This window comes from Mycteria americana, chromosome 13 (assembly GCF_035582795.1).
Source record: "Mycteria americana isolate JAX WOST 10 ecotype Jacksonville Zoo and Gardens chromosome 13, USCA_MyAme_1.0, whole genome shotgun sequence".
In the NCBI taxonomy this organism is placed as follows: Eukaryota; Metazoa; Chordata; class Aves; order Ciconiiformes; family Ciconiidae; genus Mycteria; species Mycteria americana.
The window spans coordinates 16,698,341-16,721,288 of NC_134377.1; the positions used below are offsets into that span (position 1 = coordinate 16,698,341).

The 22,948-nt window shown below is 46.5% G+C and overlaps 1 long non-coding RNA gene across 1 annotated transcript; it reads right to left on the reverse strand.

Annotated features, from left to right (window-relative positions):
- Positions 1–6,658: 6,658 nt before the first annotated feature.
- On the reverse strand, positions 6,659–12,258 carry LOC142416493 (uncharacterized). Its single transcript, XR_012777729.1, has 3 exons — positions 12,176–12,258; positions 10,765–10,928; positions 6,659–6,821 (listed from the first exon to the last, which is right to left on the reverse strand). It is a non-coding gene; the product is annotated as an uncharacterized LOC142416493 (long non-coding RNA).
- Between the last annotated feature and the right edge of the window lie 10,690 nt (positions 12,259–22,948).

Here is a 22,948-nt window from a genome sequence, read left to right on the forward strand (position 1 = left end):
ATCTTTACAATGGTGTAATTTGTAGAAATGGTAAGATTTCAAATGGCTACTCTTAATAGAACTTTTTCTGAATAGAACCTTTCCCTTGCTGAATAAATAGGAGGACTTGTCTGCACCCCATTCTCTCTGAGGTGGAAGACAGTGATGCCAGAGTTGTTAAGCTTCAAGTTGCAGTTTAGCGTCCTAGGATTTTTGCGCTGCTGCCGTTCCCATACTTGAAGCTGGATATCCTTTAATGTTGTAGCTAATCTGTATCGGTGTTCTTAAACCAGCTGTCACTTGTTCTTCGGACTAAATGTAGGAGAAATTCAAGCTCAGGTTAAGTAATGTAAAAGTGAAAATGCTGTGTTGTTCTGTACGCCATAAAGAGAAGCTGACAGACCTTAAAAGGTGTAACGGTTTTGGCTTGCCCTGCACTTGCACCGGTAGATTTAAGTGGTTTCTACAAACGACTTGTAACTAGTTTGAGGAAGCTGCTGATTTTGGATTTGTGCCCTATCAAGCGATCAGTTGTGGCACAGCATAAGCTCTTCCGAGCACTTCCTCCGTAAAGAATAAAGATGGTAGCATTGTGTGAGAGAGAGAATACAGTGTGGCCTTTTGCAGCTGGAATAGCTGACAGCGTACTGATCTCAGCAGTCAGCGTTGATCCGAGAGCCCTCAGTGTGTCTCAAGTATTTGAATCGGCAACTGCGTAGGATAATTTGTGTTCAAGCTCTGATACCCTTTTCCTTGTATGTAATAGAACAATCTTGGGATTTGACACTCAAAAGACCCATCATTAGCTCATTCATTCTGCAAACAAAATACATCCATTTTGTATCAATTTCTAGCCTTCAGTAGAACTGTCGTGCAGATGGCTTAGCCTACAGCAAGAGCTTAGGGAAGCAAGTTGATTCAAGTGAAAGGAGTTAGGCGTTTGAGAAGAGAATGCTCAATTCTAAAGTATGCTCTGAAAATCTGGTTTCTTATGGCCTCTTAGAAATTTCTGCTGGAAGGGGGCCTTATTCTGTACAGTCTGCCCTCTAAAAATAAACCAACAGTCACTGTGTGACTGGAAGTTAGGAAAAGGATCTCTTGATTTTAAAAAGAATGTGTGGGGATTTTGCATTTTTTCCACCTATTTTGTCTAACATTCTTTCTGCATGATGTTTGGGAGCTGAAATACCACTTACACAATTCCAAGGAATAACTTCTGAAGAAAACTAATTATACTATTTCCCACAGCAATGCTTAATATGCAAAGATTGCTTCTAAATCTGCTTTTCAGGTCATCCCTCTTTTCTTCACACTTCACCATTTTGACTTTCAATGAGGTAATTTCACCCTTAAGCTCATTAGTTTCCATAGGAAATGAATTATAAAAAATGCTAAGTGTGCCATATGAGGTTTAACATCAAAGACATTTCTAGACAGACCATGAATGTATGTTGAAGCTATATTTGGTCTCTGCCGGGTATTCTTTTCAGTGCTGCTGAGTTTCAGTTGCTTGCTTTCGTTAGGTAAGTGTTGGCTTAGGACTTATCTGGTTTTTTTTTTTCCTTGCAATCCAAATTAATCTTTAATTGTTTAGAATAAAATCTAGTAACTGACTGGACTATTTGAGTCAAATGTGTTTGGTTATGGCTCATGTGCCCTTCTCATGGGGGGGAAAAAGAATCCCAAACAGTTGAGTCGCGTGCTTTGTAACCAACTGCGCTTAAAGAAAAGTTAGATTTCTGAAAGGAAACCTCAGTTCATGTTTCTGCTAAGAAGTTACAAATGGATTTTCTTGCTGAATGCTCAAAGTCAGGCTGCATTAGCTGCATGTTAAAGCTTTGGGATAGTTTTCCCATTGAGCCTCCATTCTCAACCATTTTGCTGTAAGAAACCTCGCACACAGGATTCTCGTCAGCTTGCATAGCTCCAAGCTTTTATTTTGAAGCTCTGTTTCAACAATGAAAAAATAGGGGATGCCCGTGTATTTTTGTCCTATTCAATCTACCTAACGCATTGGCTAGAGGGATTGCCTAGTATATTCCAGAATAATTAATTTAAAAAAAGAAAGTGACCGTTATTCAAATCCAGCTTTACTGAAAAGAATACTCCTTCTGTTTGTGAGCTCCATAACACTTTTGGACATTTTTTCCCATGCAATTGTGATTTGAAATTATTTTCCTCCTCTTCAGTGAGTGTTTAGCATGCTTATCCCATTTGCTGCTTAGTTACAGAATGCAAAATAGCGCAGTAAACCGGCTGCATTACCCCAAAGGTGAAACTGAATCCCGAGCCCGTGCACGAGTTGTGAGGTTTTCTGTCGTTAAAAAGTGGCAGCATAGCTCTCGGAAGTCATAGAGCTGTTAGGAACGAAATAAATGCCATAAGTAATACCGTTTAAAAACTAATCCTAGTCACTGTTTACAGCTGAGAGCATTAGAGCACTTTATTCCACCCGGAGCTTTCAGCATTTCTTAAATTTGCGCTATGACTTTTTTGAAGAGCATGGGTGGAAGCAGAGGAAAACTTTGAAACCGTTCCTTTAGCTGTAAGAGGAGGAAGATATTTTATGAATTCTTTGAAGGTACAAAATAAAACACAAATACCTCTTTAGCAGTTAATTTTAGTGATCTGCCTAAAAAAAACCCCAGGAACTTCAAAAGGCAAGGGGGAGCTTAAGTCTCCCACATGTTGTACTCCTGGCTCTTGGGGGCTGACCCAGAGCGAGGGGATGTCCCTGGGTACCGGGTAGGCGTTCGGCTTCAGCATCGTCCCGTGGCAGAAGACATCACCTTCGAATAGTTGGGTGTATCAGCCGCCTCTGTTCTGAGAATAAGCAGCGTTGTTCAATATTGCGTATTCTTCAAGACGAGGGCCTCTCTCAACATATGTATACGTATATAGTCCGCGCCGGACATACGATAGCTGATTTAGCGTCTCGTGTAATCGGCTATACAGTGCTACAGCAGGCAATGATGGAAGAGGTACAGCGTTAAGATAAGCAGTATGTGAGAGGAAATCCAAATTCTGCGCAGGTTTAGAAAAATCTGCTCTTTGGTTAGGCAGGGAGGCGGTAACCAACCACCCCGCTCGTGTTCTCGCTAGGTCCCCGAGGAGAGATCCCCCAGGCTCTCACCCGCGGGTGTTGCTGGCTGAGCGAGGCGGCAGCTTCTGTGCGCTTCCCACGGCAGGAACCGCGCGGAGGCTGCGGTGCTGGCGTACGCCACGCGCCGCACTGCTGCGCCCGGCGGGGCCCGTACAGCTTCGTCCTTCAGCAAAATGTGCCCCTACCTTGTAGAAATGAACAGCTGAACACGCTTTGATCGGAAAAGCCACTTTTCCCAGCCCTTCAGCTGTAGCTGTTGTCAATAACTGAACACAGGTACTTTTCAAAAGTAGGTTTTAATACTTCAATCTTTAGAAATTCAATAAGCAACAGAACATTGGCTCTGAATTACAATGTATATGGATTTAATGCAGTGGAAGTTATTATTAGAGTACTGAAGACTTCTAAATATTTTCTGAAATCATAAATATATTAACTCTTCCCTTTGAATCATGTAGCGTTAATTTAAAAAAAAAAAACGACGACAACAAAAAAAGCCAACTTGGAGCCAGACTTCTGTGCTTCAAAACTACTCAACACAGTCTGGTAATAACAAACGCGGAGCCTCGTCTGCTGTTCGTGTTCGAGCCAACTGCCAAGGGACACGCATGGTTTTGCTTCCCCTGGTACCGGGTGCAAGGCTTCTATGTCTACGTAGACACGTAAACACACGCACAAAATATAAGGCAAAACCTACAATCTTGTGTTGCATGTCTCAGACATTAATAGGTGGCAAATGGAAGCTGTGATAGCAGGTGAAATCATAAATAATTCAGTTAAATATTTCAGGAATCAGACTTAAATGCCTTCACATAGAAGGATTAAGATAACTCGATGCACGCTGTAGCTAATATAGGGGAAGACTTGTATGGAAGATTTCCTTCTGACACCTGTTTTTGACATATTATTGCTTTAAAACAACGTGCTGTGTCAGCTGCAAAATACAGCTTCATAGGGAATTTCTTTCATTTAAGAACGCAAATTAATTCCAAGTTGTGGGCTGAGCATGCAGGCGTCTCTTGCAAAGGTAGGGAAATATCACCAGGAGGCGATTAAAATACTGATGGGGTTATTAAAGGCAAGAGGACTAGCAGGCTGCCCTTTGGTTCAGCGTTCCACTGAATGCCCCGGCTTTTAATCGGGGAGGCACAGCCCTTAGTAGTTCCTTTCTAAAGAAAGCGAGCACTCAAAGTTTGCCCCACTTAATTTTGTCTTTTAAGTCTTGCCTGCTAAAGGAAGGGAAATAGTTCTCTAGTCAATGTGCGTTACCAGCAATAAATAGCTGGTGGATATAGGATCAGAGCAGCTGCAAATATCCAAGTGTTGGATGCTGAAGACTATTCCCGGTATTTCAGTGTTTTTGTATACATGCTCCTGTTGCCATGAGGAGTCACTTAATGTAGTGGACTGAGGTGTTTTAAGCCTCCGTGGATCTAACAAAGATAAAGCTACGTCAGACGTTTATAGACCTAGCATCCAGTATGGGGTTGCTCAGCTTGTCTGTACACTTCTCTAAAGAGTTAGGATATGAGATAACCATGGCCTTTAATATTAGAGATGCTAATGCTTGGTAAACTTTGCGCTAGAGTGCAGAAGTTATGAAACGCTTAAAATTAAGTTTACAAAACTGTACGCAAACATGCACAATTGAATTCTTACCCTTGGCTTGGCAAGGCTTGGATTGTACAGGCTTAGCTATAAACAGAATTTAACTCCTAGCTCCCAACAGAAAGACTCACACGCACACAGGGACAGAGGGCTGATTTACGTTTCAGCTATAAGCCACGATGTGACCATCTCAGGTGACTTTCATTTCTCATTCCAGAAAGGTTTTCTGCATTCCGAAGTACCTTTTCAGAGGATGCTTTCTTGTACAAACCACATCAAAAATTCATGCAGAAGAACAGAGATGAGGTTAGCGAGCACAAGGGAAGACGGCATTTGTGCTGTGCTGTGGTATGTATCCTCATAACCTCAATCCCAGCGGGCGGGAGGCAAAGACCGCTCTTAAAGTTGCACCCATCTATGACTGCCACGCTCAACTACCTGGCACGGCTTCCGCTCTGATCACGCCCTTGTTGCCTCTGTTTTTGTGAACTGATGTTTCAGTCTTTCTGGGGGCATCACTGGACTGAAGCTTGGCATAGCGCAGGAGCAGCTAGGCCATCACCGTTCTGGGAGGGCTCAGTAGCGTTAGCAGCTACGGCTGACGAGCTCGGCGGGTCCCTGGAAGAGCTAGGGGCCTTCACGTGGCCTTTGTATAAACCAGGGGATTTGGCCCAAAGGGGGAGACTTGACGTGAAGCTGGCGGAACCGTTCCCCTCAACCGCCGGCACCACCGGCTGTTTAGCTGGCCCCGCGGGAGCATACACAGCGTTTTGCTCTGACAGATGATCTCCACATTGACTGAGATGTTCTGCTAGGACCAGAGGCTGCTGATCATCCCCCTCTTCAGAAATAACAAAAACTGGTTTGTTCTTATCTGTTTCTACCATAAGCTCCTTTGTTTTCGAACCATTGCCCAAGTTGATTTTCAGCGGGTTGGAGCTCTCTAGAAGATTTTTGGGGCTTTGGCTGTTAACTGGAGATGCCGCCCCTAGATGTCTCGAGGGATCCAAGGACCTCACATGTTTGCTGTCAGGGGAACTGGCTAAAAATCCAAAATAAGGGTTCCCAAACCTGGATCTCTTCAAATTGCAGGAGCTCAGCTTCCGCTGCCTTTGTGCAGACAGAGTGAGGGGGTACGAGGCATTACTGGCAGACGAATCGGAGTAAACGGTCCCTGATGCTGCCTCTATCTCAGTGGCTGAGATTACCTTTCTGGTTGGGACACCCTGGGATCTTGCAGCTGTAGGAAAACCCTGCACAAAATAGTAATACATCAGTAGACATGCCATGAAAAGCAGCTATCATCTTGAGAAACTTTCATCCCATGGGAACTAAAAGTTAAAATTCCTGGTTATATTAGAGGTGAGATGCATTCTTTAGCAAAAACCTATGTTGTTACCTTAAAAAAGAAGAAACATCCTCTATTAGCTTTCTAACAAGGTCTTGCTTTGATAATTACAGTCAGTGAGACCTAGATACCCCTCCCGCACCTACGGGTTCCTCGCAATGCAGCAGTAATACATCGATTAAAATAAATTTAAGGCATAACCAGGGGAAAAAAGAGAGACGTCAGAACATTCAATGAGACAATCTAGTCTGAAGGCATTTTTAAATGTTTTTTCTGGACCGGGGATCATTTCTTAACCAGGTGCTAACTGCTGGGAAATACAGCTTCTTAGCACTGCAGGAAAGCCTGAATAAACGACAATATAGTTAGGCAAAAGAGTTTCCCATATACCGAGCAAGAGGGACTGAGATATGTGTCACGTTGCAGGCTGGAGAGGCAAAGCAGTAGGCCAAGGGGAAAACGTGTCCCGTCAGCGAGCAGCTGGGGGTACTGGGGCACAGCCCGACCACCACGTCCTCCCCTCCTTGCAGGACTTACGCTGTTGTCAACCAGCTTTGTGAAGGGACTGTTGGTGGTCCAGCTACACCATTTTTTCTGTAGCTGTGGTATTGGGGCCAGGAAGTCGTGGAAAGTGCGGGCACTCCACGTGCGTTGTCTGGGACAGTGATTTTCCAGCTGGACGTTCCCCTTCTCCACAGCATCTGCTCCCGCAGCTGTGTGATTAGAAGTCAGCCAGTCAGACACAGAGGCTGGGCTCGTGACACTTCTTTTTAGGTTTTTGTCCTGAAAAGAGTAAATAAAGATCGTTTACAACATCTCGCATCAAAGGGTTTTTAAAACACTTTACAAATACGCTGCTAGTGCAAGAGACGGATTTCTTCAGTGGTTCCCTTCTCAGGACAAGACACAGGAATGCAGCTTCTCGGTGCTCTGCCAGCGTGCTGCCTGAAGCTCGCGGGCTTCCCTGGATGCAAGTTTTACCTTGCTTCCCCCGTGTCGGGTTTAACGCTGACCTGGGAAATTTCAGTTACATAAGAAACAAAGTCCTACCACTCTCACTAACCAAATACATCAAATATCTACAGCTTTATTTTACTGGAGACATCTGACAGATCAGAGTAGTAAACTTCACTGTGTGAAACATAATTCTTCCACTCTGCTTGGCTCTTGGAAGGCTCCAAGATGTGTCTGTCTGGGGAAACAAAACTTCCAGGGGGATGGGGCCCACTGAAAGAAATCCAGAAGCAAGCAACGAGAGAATCAGAAGTCTCAAAAATGCTTGATTCAGGAGGGAAGACTTCATCCTATGGTAGGGAAGAATTAAGAAAATAAAAAGAATTAAAAACAAAGAGAAAGGGAATAATCTGTTCTCGGTGTCTGTCGTGAATAGAACAAGAAGCACAAGACCCAGACTGGAGCCAAGGAGATTTTCATTTCACATAAGAAATGCTTTTCAGGTGGAAAACGTGCTTTAGCCATAGAACAAGGTGTAAAATCGGCATCATCGGAAGGTGAGACCACATTAAACCGTTGTCACCAGCTCTGTGTATAAGCAGAGTTGATCTGACGTGGGAATGAACGTTAGACGACTTCTAAAGATCTCTTCCATACTTACTTTATACGTTCTGATGTTGCATTTAAAATCACAATTTTTGTCCTTAATATTGATGTGGGTTTAGAGCCAGCAAAGTCAAAGAATCCCTGACTGTCCTATGAATCTCCTTTCATTCTTACTACTACTTCACCTGTTATTTATATGAGCCTCCTGTTCCACAACTCTATGTCTTTTTCATTTTCAGCTGTGCGAATACAGTTGTCATGAGAAGAATGCAAAATCCACATTCCCAAAGTTTACATAGTCCTTAAAGAGGGTCTGAAATAAATCCCGGAGTGTCCTGGATGTAAAAGTCCTGAGAAACCAGAAACTCGACATTTGTTATTTCTGAGAAACTGAATCTCTCAAGTTTCTGCAAATCACAGAAACTATTTAGTTAAAATGTCCCATTGGAAATGGACGGGCAGAGAGGCGAGAAATGAGCTACTACAGCAGAAACAAAAGCTCAGCAGGAAGCTGGGAGAGGCTTCAGGCTCTGGATAAGTTTGTTTCAATATTAAGCTCTTAGTCTCAGATTTGATTAAAGTCACAATCTTTATTTATAAACTTATAAGCCAGCTGGCTTCTCCTCAGAAGCCTTTTTAGGCTGTCTTAGGATTTATTATTCTAATATTCTAATAGATTCTAATAAGTACCTCCAAACTGGTGTAAAAGCTAGCCACTGGTTTTGAGAGAGATATACTGGAAGTAACTACAAAGATTAATAATGTGTTTTCTAGATTTTTGAAAATGTTTTAGCAAAAAATGTTTCTTAAACCTCCAGGAGAATACTCTGTACTCCACCCTTTGCATCTGAAACTTGTGATGTCTGAACAGAAGTCAGAGGTCATAGTGATAGTCAGCCGAAGGCTAAACGATGACTCGAACCGATAGTCAGCCGAAGGCTAAACGATGACTCGAACCGAAGGGGACCTGGAAAGCCACGGCGCTCCTGGAGCACACCTCAGAAGCCATCGCAAAGCCACCCTGCCCTGCGTTTCCGGGCACTAGCCCACGCAGAGACGTGTGTTTGCTCTCCCGGCTCTCGCCTCCTGACAGGGGATTGACTCCTCAAATGGGTTTTAAAAGCTAAAAAGCAAAAGCCAGTTTATCACCGGCTCCTGCCCAGCAGAGCTGAGGCTCACGCTTACCGGGGGCACGAGACCAAGTGGCCAGCCACCATTTCTCAGTGAAAAGATCCGGGTAAGTTTTTTAACGAAAGCTCCTTACAGCTTGCTTTGTCTAGTGGAGCATCTTGGGTGAGGTGAGCCTGATGGCATTATTTACCGTACCGAAAAGGCTCAGGATTTCACACGTCCTTTCACATGAGGATAACTGCTTAGCTCCTGCCAAGAAAGGGGCTACGCTCCAGTGGGCGACCCGTCCTACTTGCCTAGTGCTGGTCCACAAAAGCCACGCTCCGTTCCCGCCGCGGGGCTCAGAGGCTGAAGGCAGGAGCTGGCTGGCCAGCTGCATTTTACACCCTAAAAATATCCATTGGGAAATGAAGCTGTAAACATGCTTATTTCTAACACCCAGTAACCCTGAGTAATTCAAGCGGCCTGAAGCGATCCCCTTGGAGCAGGTTTGTAATTAGCCTGCTGGGCTCGCTTTCCGCCCGCCTTGGAGGGGATAGGCTTCAGCTGCGGGGAAAGCCCCGGTGCTTTTAGAGAGGCCCTCTGGCCCTGCCTGGGTAGGTCTCCGGCTCTCGAGGGACGTGGCGGAGAGCGTTGACTGCCTTGTGTGCAGCATGGCCATCCCGGAGAAGGAGATGCCTCCCGAGTTAATAACGTGGTAAATCACTTTAATTCTTGAGTTACCTTCACTTAGAGCTGTTTTAACACTAAGTATTTTATTTTTTCATGTATAAATCTCCTCTGATAGATTGCTCACAGAAGGGATGGCAGAACAGAAATGCTTTTCTTTAAGTGTATTTGTTCGTTCTGACTAGAGCGGGGAAGAGAGGAAGGAAAAGGGGCTTCCCTCCTGTCCCGGCTGGTTTTGTCCGGGGCTGCCGGCAGGTGAAGCTCTCTGCACTGGGAAGAAGGACCCAGGGTGCAGGCGTTCAAGGGTCCCAGTTTGGCACTGGTGCAGCCCACAGTGCCCTGCTCCGCAGGAGAAAAGGTGTTTGCGCAAGGGAAGGCACCAGAGCTGTTCTTTTCTTTCCCCTCTTTCTGTTAATCTGTGGCCGACTGGAGGAAAAGCTTAGCACGCGTCTTACACTAGCGTAGGAAAATCCTGACCGGCCTGGCCTGCTGGCGAGCTTCCTAATCAAGTGCAGGGATACAGAACGCTTTTGTTTCGTAAGCTGTGACAGAAGCGTTACACAGGCTGTCCTGGGGCACGTGAGTTCCTTGGCTGGGGGTTTCTCCGCTGGTGGGAAAAAGAGAGAGGGCAGTGGAGAGGAGAGTATTGACCTGGGAAAGGCTTTAATGTTGACGCGTACCGGATGTGCTCCGTCGGGCACTACGCTCACGGTTGAAGAGGAGGCAGCCAGACCTGAGAGTTCAGCGCTATCCTCTGTTTCTGAACAACTAATTGACCAGGAGTGCAGGGGAAAGAGCTGAAACGAGAGAACTCGCTGCACTGATTCAGGCTTCTGTGTGTGTATTTGAAAGGACCCCGGTGCTTTCACTTGCAGCGCTTGACTTTTTGGAGCGTACAGTGTTTACTTCCCCACCAGCCTGTGGGACAGTTAAATAGCTTCCTGACAAGCTGAGGGGCCGAGTAACTTCCCTGACCGCTGGGCAGCGGTGGGCAGGAGCAGCTCTGACTCCCAGGCCCTTCCCTTGCTACGGGTGACGTTTCTAATGGCACATCGCCTTTGCCAGTTAACGTATCTCCGAGGGCTGCTCCTCCCGCCTGCCCGCAGACCTCTGCACGCACCTGCAGACCCGTCAGGTCCCAGGCAGACTTCTGCACTCGCTCTTCTCAAAGCTGGGAAGATACTGGCGCGGGGGATCGCGGCCCGCGTCGGTTGCTGGCAGCTCAGCCCGAGGGTTAGGAGAACCGCCTGGCTCAGGCTCTGCCTTCCTTGCAAAGTGGGCAGGAAGCACAAATGGTCAGCTGTGACGAGCGCTGCCCAAGAGGGACGTCCCGTGGCTTGCTGGAGATGCCCAAGAGCATTCCTACCTGTATTCTGTAGGTGGTAAAGCTCAGCCCGCTGGCCCCAGGTCCGGCGGAAATGATAAACACTTCATCGCTCCCGGTCTCGGTGGTCACTGCAGATGTGGAGGAGGGCACATCTGGGTCGGTGTCCTGAGGAGACCGTTCCGTGCTGCCTCCGCAGGAAGTGACTGAGGAAAGAAGAAAACCAGCAGAGACTGCTTGCGAGAGTCCGGAACATCTGTTCCCACCTCCTCCATGACAAGCCCTCCTCCCTCTCCCCCCAGACAATCTAGAGCAGGCTGTGGCTCTCCGTCGCACCAGCCAGAACAAAAGTCAAGCCAACAGTTTGCTCTCCTGAAACTGCAAGCTTTTAAAAACAAAACCAAAGGGGAGGGGAGGCACACCCTTGGGTCTGCTTTCTAATAAAGACAGACCCAAACTGAAATCCCTCATGCGAAACGCACAAGGCTGTGCTGCAGGTCAGAAACTTGCAGATTTGCTCGCCTCACTCTTTATTTGTATTTACTCATCCCTGTTAGTACTGGGAGCCGTGCTTTCGGCTTAAACCCTAGCGATGCTGCTCCTACGGGCAGCCTTACGCCCCAGGGACTGCCCCGGGGTGCGTGCGTCCCCAGGGCCTGTCCATCTGGTCCAGGCCAGGAGAGCTCTGGCCACAACCTCCTCGATGACTTTTCCAAAGAAGGAGATGGGAAACTGTCATGGTTGGGAGTACAGCATTAGCTTCTCAGGAGGAGATCCTTGAGGGCTGTGCGTAATGGCTGATGGTTTAACGGGAAACCGACGGTGCGTAGCAGCACGTCACGAAGCAGCTCCCTCTCGGCCTTCACCGACCAAAAGGGGCACTGATGCAATTCATGTGCTGTGACTCAGAATTGCAGCGAGCGACTCCATCTGCGGCTCGGCTGGGGCTCTCTTGTTCTCGAAACACGCTGTGAAGTAAATGTCATCTAAAGCAGGCTTGTCCATAAAGCTCTTCAGAAGAAGTTAGCTCCAGGAGTCAAAGCTGTCCAAAGCCGACGTAAGCATTGTAAAACCCATCCCTTCCAGCCCCGGTTAGGCACAGGGCAGGTGAAACTCTTCCACGATTTATGGATCTTTAGAAGTTGTTTGTAGCAGCCTGAACCCGACACATTTGCTCTGCTAACCCAGTGTCTCCGCAATGCCATGTGCTACGGCAGCTTTTGTTGGCAGCATCCTGGAGCTGTGCGTGCTCCTTGCCAGGGGAATTACCCTGCCGGCGCGGGGGGAGAGCAGCAAGGAATGGTTCCCACAACGAAGGCTTTCTGCCGTGAAGTGGCTCTCCAGCTGTGCACGGGCGAGACAGCGAGGAGGACCGCAAGGAAGAAACGATCTGATTAACTGGCCGGGGGCTCCGGGGTGCCCTGACCCGCTCCCACCGCTGCCCCGTGCTTACCCGCCTGCTCCCGGCTGACAGAGTGGTTGTTGTTTTCATTCTCCCGGCTTGGCACCACCAGCTGGAGCTCATTGATATCGACGGCGGAGTTCTGGATCCCGGTCTACAACTCAGAACATGCCCCAGTAAACATCGTCAGATAAACAGTGCAACAGCCAATATGAAAGAGAGAAACAGAAATTGCTGAAGCCATTAGCACTAACCTCCTGGTCACTGCATGCGTTGGATGAGCTCCTTTTGGGGCACGTTCTCTGCCTGGAAAGGAGAGACAGCAACAACAACGACAAGCCCACGAGTGAGTTAAAGATCCACAGAAGGGAAGGTCTCGGCCGTGCTCATCCTGCGAGGGGGACCCAGCAGGTTATGAGCTCTCCTGCCTACAGGAGCATCCAAAATACTTGCCAAGACTCAGGGCAACAAGGCCTGTAGGCCAGGGGAGAAAACGCTATGCTCATGTGGTGGAAAGTCAGCTGAAGGAGAGAAGGACCTGTCATCTTCTGCCCATGATCACTGCAAAAGCAGGAACAGAGTTCAGACCTCTGCCAAGTCCCACCGGGCTCCCCCCCGCCGGCTGCTCCTTCGCCTCAGTAACTGAATAGCGGGACTGAAATCCTGCCGTTGGTCGGGGCAGTGACATCGTTCTGACCCTGTTAGACAGAATATTTCATCTGCGTAACCAGTGCTGCGTGCTGGATTGCATTCAGCAAGCAGAGAGCATCCGAAGTTGCTCGTTGGTATGAACGTTTCACTAAATGACAGCGCTACGGCAGATGATTACTGGGTAAACACGCCTCTTGGCTGAAGGGAGACTAAAGCATGTTCTTAAGCATTTTTCCACATTTTTACTAAAACTAAGATGATGAAACAACTAGTGTTATTTACTTTTGGATGAATAAGATGTGAAGATGTGACAGAGAAAGGCTGGCAGTAATGAACGTGATAATGACTGAAGCAAGCGTGTTTTGTCTCTGCGTACGGCAGTTCCCCATGGGACAGTGCAGGGAGACACGGGAGCATTAAGGCACTGACCAGATAGGATGGGAACCACGTCACTGGTTTCCCTACTATCTGTGCTGTTGGCTGGCGTTTTTCCTCTTCTTGTTGGAGGGGTTGGTTTGTTTTAAGGCATTTAATCTCCTCCATACAAGGTTTTTTTTTGGTAGTGATGTGTTGAAGCCAAGACTTCAAGTTTTCAGTCACCATTTCATTACTTTTTGTTTCTAAGAATGGGGGCTCGGAGGCCACCTGATGAGGCTGGGTGGGAGCCGGCGTCTGCTCCATCTCAGACGTGGGGGGTTTCATTCCTTCACCATATCATTGGATCTCAAAAAATGCTCATTGACTGACAAGTGAATTGAGGGAGGAAAAAGCCCCCGTGATGTGCCCCCAGCGCCGTTCCTAGTGAATACAGAGAAGGCTACAGAAAAAGAGGAGAGCGAGTTCCACTTGAGAGTTTAATCCAGAAGAGGTCCGGAGGGATAGCTGTTACTCCAGGAGGCACAACGGCATCGGCCACCACTTGGGCTTCCTGGGGGGAACTCGGGGCTCAAGCAGGGAACTGCACTGATCAGGAAGGGGAGCAGGGAAAGGCTTCCAAGTAGGAGTGGCGTTGCCTTACCGAGCAAGATCAAACCAAGTAGGAAATACTTCAGAGTGGAACATGTGTATGTAAATATTCCCCCCACGCACACCAGAAGGTCTTCCTGGGTACCTCAACCACTTCAGCCGGAGTGACCTGGCAAATCACGCCCCAAAATAATGAATTAGCGTGGTGGTCAAGGCATTCAGGTAGACGGCGGGAGAACTATGTGTAATGCCCTGCTTTCTCCACATTGCATTCATTTTTTTAATCTCTTCCCCTCCTCCCAGGTCTTTCCTGCCAAAACCCATGACAAAAATTTAATCAAGACTGATATATTCCTATGAAATAGTCTTGTTTCAAATAACTGGTATGTTACAAGCAAATGTGTTAAAATATTTCCACCCAGGGATTAAAGAGCACAAAGGAAACGTTCTCCTCTAAGAAAACACAACTTAGCACATATTTCTTCCACACTGAACATCAGGCGTTGGCAACCCAGACTTGTTAGTTATCTGGATGGTCTCGCTTTTGGGTTTGTTAGTTGAGCTTTTAGGATGACTTAACAAACAAAAGGTTCAAGTTCTCAGAAACACAAATAAAAATGTGTTCCTCAGATTCTTGTATACAGCCGTCCCATTTAGAAGATGTTCATATTCTCTGGGACGAAGCTGAATAGATGAAATATCCATTTTAAAAGTCTCAGCAGCTGACAGTTATGATAAACTAGGATAGACAGAGCAAGTTCTGCATTAAGAAACTGAAATACCGTACATCCATTTGGCTCCCTTCCTTGCCATTCTTTATAGTTGTCCTCTACAATATTTAGCAGGCACTGTAACTACCTTGAAATCCACACTGCAGCTTGGCAGAACGAACCAAAGGGAGAGTAAGGTGCCTCCGGCACAGACAAGTTTTCTGTGCGAGTATGGTAGAATAAGGAGGAATAAGAGAAGGAAGAGTGCTGTTCTTCCCAAAGTTTAAATTAGGATTAAAAAATGGTAACTGGCTGAAATATCCCCATTTTAACTTTTTCTTCCCTCATCACGCTTTGGGTATTGAGTGTCTGATTTCCACTGAACAATTTGATTTACTGTTTAAAAACCAACACAGACAAAGGGTAAGAGTTTCTAGATTCGGCCAACAATTTTGGTGGAAACTGGAGATTTTTTTTTTTCCTTCTATTCGGAGCTGCTGCCACAGTGCCTGGAGAGATGTGCTAGTTTGCAGGACTGGGGATCTTAGTCTTTCTTTAGCTCGTTCTCCAGTTGGACTGCATCTCCCGTGGCACGCCGCAGTACCTCGCCACCAAGGAGACCAGCGATTTAGATCAGTGCGCAGCTCATGGATACACAGCCAACGTGCAAATACACCAGTTTCCATCATTTAAAAGAAGCTGTAATTTTTTTTTTTTTTTAAAGTTGCTTCAAACTTCTCAAGTAAACAAAAGAATTCAAGTCTGTTGGAAGCTTTGTGAAAATTGTCCTGTGCTCCCCAGCAGGCAGCTCCAGCTAGGTCTAGCTGTCTTGGGTCTCTAACTAAACCAGCCTGATGTGTAGATGGGCAGAAACGGAGGACACGGCTACAACGGGCAGGGAGGGATTTCTGGGTTGTGCCTAGCACAGGGATGGCAGAGGAAAGGTCTGGTTTCAGCCCAGAAGTGACTAGGATTCTCTAGGAGGGCGTTCTATGACGACGGAGCAGTATCACCCCCAGGTGACGATGGGGCTGCAGGCAGTGACTGGCAGGGCAGCACACGACGACTTGACGAAATAGCTGTACGCGTAGGGGGTTGTAATTGGAAACAGGTCGTTGGCAGGCTATGCAGATGTAAAATGCAGTTGCAATCCATGGGTTGCAACCATCGAGCAAAAGTCTGACTGCATTGGACAGGATTAAAATTAAATAAGGTGGACGTGTCTGTTGTTCTTGGGGCTTGGGAAAGAAAATAAGAAATACCCCATTACTCGAGCCAGGCCTCATGGCCAAAAGTAATTAGAATTATTGGCCAACTAACAACTGAAGCTTTCATTCCCTCGCCAAACAGCAAACAAAAGCTGCAGTGTGGCAGAGACTTGGAGTTTCCCCAGAGAGCTCTGCCCTGGCTGAATGCAATGAGCCCGAGCAGACTCTGCTGACGACTTGGTGCATTGGAGTGGCAGGAGGTGCCAAGCCCTTCCCGGGCCGTTTCCACCCCTGGCAAGGCAGAGCCTGCTACTTTTAGCTGAGCAAGAGCAGCAGATAGAAATGGGAAAAAAACGCAGCTAAAGCTGGTACCAGAGGAACGAGTAAAGTACGAAGAGAAAAGAAAGTGGAAGGCGAGTTTACGAGGCCAAGAGCAAACATCCTTTGCAATGGCCCGCTCCAGCCAGGGCGGGCGTTATCGTGCCTCCGAGAGCTGGTCCCATTTCCGAGCGTGCTGCGTTGTTGAAGCATCTTCATTTCCCCCCCCAGCCCACCCCTCGCAGCCCTGACATTTTCTGCGGCGAGGACAGGCTGTGGCTAATACACATTTGACACCTGATTTCAAGCCCTTATTTAGGGCAAAAAGCATAAAATAGAGTTTTGTGGGCTCAAACCAAAAGAAGTTTAAATGTGCTTAATGGCCTCTGCAGTCTTATCCTGAGCTGCATTAAAAACCCCACAGCCGGGAAGCGTAGGCGAGCTCCGACCAGCGCCGGCGGTTCCGGGGCCAGAGCCCAATACCCTCGAAGCAGTTAGTGCAGTAAAGAGGGGAAAAAAGGCTCTTCCAGTGCAATACAAGTGAGGTTACTCAGCACAGGTCACGGCATCGTTTCCACACGTGTCAGACCTCACTTAAATGCTGTAAGTCTGACAAGAAGTAAAGCATTGTCATCAAGGCCTCCCTGGAATAGCGTGCGGGGAATATAGGCAGCTGGGACAGTAACCGACCTTTCCGGAGGCTAAAGGACTAGGGACAGTCTCTCTCTATATACAGTCGATAGCTGACTGAGGTATATCTTCCTTTAAAAAAAGTCGTAGAGCAATGAGAAGGCATAAATGCCAGGGTTAAAAGAAGTGAGTCTAATCCCGGTCCTGCACCGCAGGACCCCGGTAGGACGTATTTGCAGCGACCAGAACATACAAACATCTGTGTGGGGGGAAAAAAATGCGTTCAGTCTTTCTCTGTTGGGCAGCAACAGCAGAATGTTACTTTATTTTGTAAACATCTGGCAAGCAAAAAGCCAAATCGTGCATGTGAGCGGCATGGCCTGACTTTCTAAACAGGCTGCGCAGAGTAAACTTCAGCCAGTGAAATCTCAGATTGCTGGTGTACTTTTTGGTTGGAATCCTCCTCGGCTTCATGGCTAGTTACAGTGACATTAAATAGGGGTAATGGAGCAAGAACAGCCTACTCAACATGTGTATCAGCCCAGACTGCTGCCAGAGCGAAGCAAGCATGTTTCTGTCTCTTTTGAAGATTGGCAAGGGTATAAAAATAAAGTATTTGGTATCTGGAAGACATTTTCCACCAGACGTTTTCCTTTAGAGCTAGCAAAAAATTGTGGTCTAAATTAGTGTTCTGCAAGCTCTTTAAAAAGGAAAAAGGTTAGTTACATGTAACACATGCAAGTTTAACTCTTACAACTATGAAAAGCTCAGACCCTGAAAGCAGGAATTTCTATATACAGCAAGAGAGATTATATTCAAGCTTCACCACCTTGCCCACGTTCTCGTATAGCCAGTACGATGGCCTATATTTTGTATTTATTCAGCAAGAGCTAGAAATGCAGCCTCCAAAAGGACAAGAAGAACAAAGTTCCCCTATCAAACCAGCCTCAGCGACCAGGAGGGGCTGGGCAATCGGAGACCTTCGGGGCTGGGGGATGCACAGCAGAGCAGGCAGGGGCCGCAGGAAGCGGAAGGGGCCCAGCTGCTGCCCCTGGGAGATGAACGCTACCCCTAATACCCGCTCAGCACGGCGGAGCCCTGCAAGGGACCGTGTTTGTTTCAGTTTACCTGATGTTTTCAGTGAAGTCCAAACATCTGAAAAATACTGTTTGTTTTGACAAAAACCTGGGGAGCTCGGGCTCTGTTTTGAATTTGTTGGAAGGAAAAAAAATAAATCACTGTTTCTACAAAAATGTTTTCACTAGGGAGCTAGTGAGAAAAATGCAAACATATGCTGGGGGGTGGAGAAGCTTTCTCCTGACAGATATAGAGAAAAGAAATACATGAAATACAGGAACTGACTGGAGAGGAACGCTTTTGTCACTGGCCGGTTTTAGCCATTTGACTAGTTAGCATCAGGACCTGGGAATCAGCAGCCCAGCCTGACCATCAGCTCACTTGACTGTGTCACTTCGGATGAGGTTTGGGGACAGTACAGGCACTGCGGCGTGGCTCTCTGCTCTTCCCTAGCATTCAGAGGGACGTGCAGATGACTGCTTAATGCACGAAGTGCATTGGAATTAAAATGTCTGCACAGTCTCTTGGATAAAACATGCTACAGACTGGAAAATATTACATAATCTTAATTCTAAGTGGCAATACTTCTGTTATTATTTACTTTTCTGCAGAGCGTTAGTGATAGTTAGAGTCGAAGCGTGGAATCGCCATGGAAAGACGCAGCGGCTCTCAGCTCAGCCTGCTCGGGAGACTTGGGGAAGGACGATCTTTCTGTTCTGCATTTGCCCGCTGGCCAGTTAGTGTCCCAGAACTGAGGGTCAAAGGCACCACTGCCATTGAAACAAAAGAATGCCCAAGAAAGTCCTCACCCTTCAGGTGTTTCTGCAGGAAAAAGAAAATAAATTGGAGGCACAGGAGCTATAGAACTAGGAAAGAAAACTGAGGAGCCTAGGGCAGGAGTAGTGACTGGCGTTGATCTCCTCCGTATCCACGCGCTTTACTGCATTTAAAGGACAGCAAGCATTAGCAGAGGGAAGGAAACGTAACGTCGTTTTCTGGTCTTTTTCCTGCGTGGGTAATATCGCATGCTTCAAAGGCTCAGGTATGCATCACCTTACCTGCGAGCTATGCAGAGGGCAGAGAGCAAAGCGAGTGCAAAGAAAGCGATCCCTGTTAAAATTGCCAGCAGCATCGTGTTTTCCTTTCTCTCCTGCCTCACAGCATCTACAGTGTTAGGGTCGGTGATGTTCTTGTATTCGAAGAGCATTGCAAAGCCTCGGCCCCGGTCTGTGGTGGTGATCAGTTCCATGATAACCTCAACCATTTCCAGAGATGAACCAAAGACCATGGTCTTGTTTAAAGGTGAATTTGGTCCACAGAAGCGAGAGGAAAACGTGATGAGATCGGAAACGTATAATACATCATGGGGGCAGACGTCCACTGCTGACTGCGGGCTGGAGGAGATTTCCACAGGCAATACTGTTGTGGGAAGAGTCCAGCGCTCTACCGTAACTTCATCTCTCTCACTAGTAGCTAGGTGGGCAAGGAAGATTTCCCCTTGCAAGTCGTCTTCTGTTTCCAGGCCACTGGTATTTTGCCTCCCTGCTCTGGCACTACCAGCCACAGGGAATGGTGGTTCTTCTGGTTGAGCCTTGCTAATGGCTTTGGGTTCCTTCATCTGCTTCGACTGGTTTTCTTCAGTTGCTTGTTTGGCTTCAACTTTTTTTGAGGCGGTTCCTGGAAGTTCATCCAGGTGACTAGCAAGGTCCTTTGACTGATCTCCTGTGCTGCTCAGATTCTGAGCCACCTTCGATATCCAGGTCTGGAGAGGGGGTTTTGTAGTACGGAGAGCGAAGTCCAGGTTTTCCTCAAGAGAAGGCATGTTCTCATTTCCTGTTTCTGCAGGGGCTGAAAAGCCATCCCAGGGGGCTGGAGTTTCACTGGAGCTCTCAAAAATGTCAAAGTCAAAAATTTCCAAGATAAGATGGGTTCTCATGGGAATGAAAAATTGCCAAACACAGTGTGTCCCTGGGTAGTAGTTGTTTGGAAAACCTGGTGATAAAATCAGGCCTCTTTCCATGGATTCCACCACTGCTCCACAGGAATAATATACCTGGGAAATAAAACAAATAAGCTTACGTCTTGCCAGAGATGATATACAGCATGCAGTCTGCTAGACCTCTTGAAGGTCCTACTCCTTTCTTTCCCTTCAGGGACTGGTATAAAATAGCCTCAAGAAAGGGGAACTCATTAAGCTTGTCCAAGTCTATCTTCTACTTTCCCATTTGGAGCGTTAATCTAATCTGTCTAATACGGACAGCCAGTCTTAGAGACTATGGAAGTGTATATCGAATGACCAACCTCCACAGAAATATAACCCAGATGAGTAATTCATATAATTCTGGCTTTCTACTACTGATCATAGTAGCATCCGTTTGTGCTGTTGGCTAACATACAACTTTCTGACCACACAAATGTGTTGTCCTAAACAGCTGGTTGGGTGATAAAAATCTTAAAAAGCTAAAGAAAAAACTCTGTCACCACAGCATCCTTAACTCTGTGTTATTTTCATTAAAAACATTTTTAAATGTAAAAAAAAAACCCAACTTTGTATTGATGATTGCCCATGATTCATCCACCCAACTCATCTTCTGTTTCAAAGACATTCAGCCTTATTTACTTCAACAGGCAGTAAAATCGAGGTGGGTTTGATTGGGTAAATTCTCTTCTTCAAATGCAAAGCCTCTCAAAATAGCGATAGCAGATATCAGCTCTCACTAGTAAACTAGCAATCAACATGCATTTTACACAACACAGCGATAGTCCCCTGTGAAATTTGCTATTTCTTCTTTCTCCATAAATAGCCTGCAGAACCCAAAGAGGAAGGAAGTCCGTAAGCGGTGGTGCTACCTACCGCCCTGCTTCTTCTCTAAAGGTACAGGAGGCTGTTTTCACACGTCGTATTTACAACTACCTTCTCCCAAAGACACTCTCGGAGCCTTTTTTCAAGATTCTTTCATAAATTGGGAGAGCCTGGAGCCCTGTCTGCGCCTTGGGCAATTGTTTTGAAAAGGGGAAAAAATAAGTCAGAAGTACTTAGGTCACAAGCCCTGTCTAGGAGCACGGGTTTAAAAGAATTAATTGGAAAAGAAAGGGAATGCTTTGGGTTTGGTGGGGGGTTTTTTTTGGTCTGTTATCTATTTAAACACAAAGGAAGCTTGGCAGTAGAACAAACAAAGCTTATGAAGTCCATATAAAGCCACAAAGATCAAAATACTCCAGATATTTTTCCTCCTAGTCCCTCTCCTTGGCTCATATTGAAATGGAAAGGAAAAAAAAATGCAATGCCAAATGTTAGAAACCCTTAAATAAAAACAAAAAACCAGACCTGTTCTGCAAGGCAGGAACTTTGTTTTCCAGCAGGTGCTTTCCATATTCTGAGTGATTTCAGGGTGGATGGCAGGATGGCAACAGAAAAGGACCAAAACAGCAACGTGGGCAGAAACTGTATTCTGTATTCAACTTGAAATCCAGTCTCTGACTTTTAAAAGTGTCATTTAAATCAAAGCTTATGTTAATTATAGTGGAATAAACTACAGGCTGCTTATTTAAGGCACCTGGGCTGGACTATGGCTTGAAGTCTCAAGTGGAAAAGAAACCACATTCATGTGCCAAAAACATATTATTCTCTGTCCGATGCCTTAGGAGTCCCACAGCATGTAATACCAAAATAAATTAATAGAAATTTACTGATCTTTCCTCTAGGAGGTAAAATTTTGGGGTTTAGTCTGAATTAGCTAATTCATGGTAAAAATCCAGGTGAAAACAACAAAGCTTTATGTCAATTTAAGAGGCTACAGATCCCAACATTTAGATACATTTGCTAATTCACATCAGAATTACAGACACATTTGTTGTCCCTTGGATTTTACTGAAAACTAGCTGGTTTCCAGGGAATATGCTCCTCTTCCCTTAGGGAGAGGACTGCTCCTGCACTTGGAAGATGCAAAGGGGGCTTTTCTGTGACTTCCCTCGTCTTCCTTCCCTCCGTCCCAGAATATCAGTGCAGACTTGCCTTTGTTCCATGCTAGTCTTTTGAGCTCACTTCTAAGTAAGACATTTGCATAGCAAGAAACAGTAAATAATGCCTAACTTTTCAACTAAAATATGTCCCCAGTTTTGGAGCCAGAACGTGCAGCAGAACTGTTGCTATTGCAGGGTGGTACTCCTGGAGGTGGGAGGATTACAGATTGGCCCAAACCTCCTTAAATTAGCAATGATTGAGGGCTGAGATCTTATTTTGAGGAATATGTGAACTGATCTAGTTGCCTTTTTTCAGACACTGAGAAGGCGCTTGGAGGCGTTCACAGCCCCACCTCTACTACCAGAAGACTTTGTTAACACCCAAAGCAGCAGCCATCCGTTCAGTGGATCTTGGGGGATTAACCACCAAAGTGCTGAATGCGTAAGTGCATCCCCCCCAAACCCCTCGCCCCCGCTCTCAGGACAGGCTCCCTTTCCTGCCTGCATTTTCACTTGAATCTCGCATCATTTGGGGAGAAGTATCTCGCAGACTCTGCACATCCGAGGAGTCTCGGATTCAAACTCAGATGCCTCTTGTTCCCCGACGAGCCACGTGGCCACCAGTTGGCTGCAATATCCAGCTGAATGCCAACAGGTACCCTGCATCCCCGAACCCAGGCAGGGGGGCATTTGTGCAATGTGTGCATTCCAGAAACATGGCAAGTGATGCAAGGTCCTAGGTAGGGAAACCCTCAGCCCATTTGCGCTCATAGTTTTTGCTGAAGCTCAAAAAGGTGAAGTGGTGATAAACGTTTTTCATTCATGTTAATGCTGGTTACAAGGAGCTGCTGTTTGCAGCATCCTGGAGGACGCTGTCTTGCTTGCACCCCAAAGACTGTTTATTTTTAAAGTGTATTTATTTCAAAGAAGAGGAAGAAGGACATCCTGTCTTGATGTTTGTCATTCCTCTGTGAGCACAATCTCAGATTCTCCGGCCTGGGACCTGTCCAATGTAGTTTGGTTTTTTTTTACAACATACCCAAGAAATAGCGAGTTCTCTTGGTGCGTACCCAGAGTCGGAGTGAAAGCCTCAGCAGAGGAAACTGGAGACACACAGTGGAGCCACTGAATTTCCAAGACATCCTCAGGGGCCAGGCCACACGCTTAATAGAGACACCTCGTTGCAGGCTGGCAAGGGAAAGACGTGCAGAGATCGTAACCCGCTTTGCCCTCATTAATGACTTATGCACATCTCAGCTTCTGTGCATTTCTCACGTGCCCTTCCAGTTTCAGGCAGACTT